This window comes from Wasmannia auropunctata, unplaced genomic scaffold (genome assembly GCF_000956235.1).
Source record: "Wasmannia auropunctata unplaced genomic scaffold, wasmannia.A_1.0 LD336106.1, whole genome shotgun sequence".
In the NCBI taxonomy this organism is placed as follows: Eukaryota; Metazoa; Arthropoda; class Insecta; order Hymenoptera; family Formicidae; genus Wasmannia; species Wasmannia auropunctata.
The window spans coordinates 4,089,501-4,091,155 of NW_012026784.1; the positions used below are offsets into that span (position 1 = coordinate 4,089,501).

At 36.1% G+C, this 1,655-nt stretch overlaps 1 protein-coding gene and 1 long non-coding RNA gene across 3 annotated transcripts in view; one reads left to right on the top strand and one right to left on the bottom strand.

Moving 5' to 3' along the window:
• The window catches only part of LOC105452849 (potassium voltage-gated channel protein eag), a 75,904-nt gene that overhangs the window by 25,147 nt on the left and 49,102 nt on the right, over positions 1-1,655 (top strand). The window lies entirely within an intron of this gene.
• LOC105452843 overlaps positions 1-1,655 on the bottom strand; it is an 8,373-nt gene that overhangs the window by 6,323 nt on the left and 395 nt on the right. The gene's annotated exons all lie outside the window — the stretch shown is intronic.

Below are 1,655 nucleotides of genomic sequence, written 5' to 3' on the forward strand. Positions count from 1 at the left end.
TATATATATATATATATAGTGTGTGTGTGTGTGTAGTGTGTGTGTGTGTGTGTGTGTGTGTGTGTGTGTGTGTGTGTGTGTGTGTGTGTGTGTGTGTGTGTGTGTGTGTGTGTGTGCGTGTGTGTGTGCGTGTGTGCGCGTGCGCGCGTGCGTGCGTGCGTGCGTGCGTGCGTGCGTGCGTGCGTGCGTGCGTGCATGCGTGCGAGCGTGCATGCGTGCATGCGTGCGTGTGTGTGTATATACAGCTTAATAATTTTCTTTTGTTAATTAGTTATATACGTATAGTACGTACACACAAACATTGGAATCGTGATTGAAAAAAATCACTTGCTAACTTGCAATTGCTCACACAGCAAATGACAGAATTTTACGTCTAATCTATGATAATTAATAAATGAGAATAGCAATCACATGAACGAATTCTTTACATTATCTAAGATCACAACGTAATTTAACATACACCTAATATATGCAAATATGTAACTTTTTGACAAAATACATGTCCTTCTAGTAAATTTTGCGAAAGCAAACTTTTATTATCAATGGTAAAAATGTGAACGTTATTTCGTTCCATTTATTAGACTAATTGTAAGAATGCCTAGAAATAAAGATTGAGAAAGACACCATGCCAAAGATACATGGGTAATATATAAATCTTCCGAAGTTGCTTGATAACATATTTTTTCACAATAAATAAAGTGAATGATAGGAAAAATTAAATTTCATTTTATGTTTATGCTTCGGAGATTGATGTAACTTTTGTGATATATTTGTAGACTTTAAAGGATTCGACAAATGTGATTATATATACGTATATACAAACTTAATGTTTATAGAAAAACATTAATATAATCAATATAATTATTATAATTGCACGTATCTAATTTCAACAAAATTTTGCATGCAGCGCATTTTTTTGTAAAAGTTAATAAAGGAACATAAAATTTGTGAAGACAAAGTAATTTACATAGCTTTATTGGATAGCGAAATGAACTAATCCATCTATCTTGTAAACCTTCCCGCTCATTCTGATGAAAAGTTAAATGCGAGACTTTTATCGTAAAACTAGTATAGAAGTTTGACGTGTTATTGAGGAAAAAAGGATGTTACTTGTTACGTTATAAAGTAACTATACAAGGAAACTTTTTTACGAGGTATAAGACAGACAGCGAGAATATTGTAGGCGTGAGATATTGTAAACCTATATACATATTATGTCTGTTAGTCTTTAATTGTTATTTTTAAATTATACAACCTGCTTTAGTTAATTAATGAGATCTAACATACATATATTTTTCTTGATCTACCCGCCGAAAGTATGGTTATTCTGGCCGCCCGAGACGCCAGAAAGAGCGACTTTTAGGGCCTGCTCGAACTGCAGCGCACTCTGACGAGCTATTTTCTGTAGCCGGTAGTATAGCAAAACTCATGCTCTTATAGCAGTATTAACAGTTTTTGTTTTTGATGCGCGCCCCGACCAGCAAAACCTCGGCTTCGCCTCGGTTTTGCAAAAGTCGGGCGCGCCCCCCCCCTCCCCCGCCGTTTGCAAAAACCTCGGCTTCGCCTCGGTTTTGCAAAATACACATTTGACGTATTAAATTTGCCAACTATATTTTACTTTTTATTATACTAACATTACAGACGCGCGCTCCGCG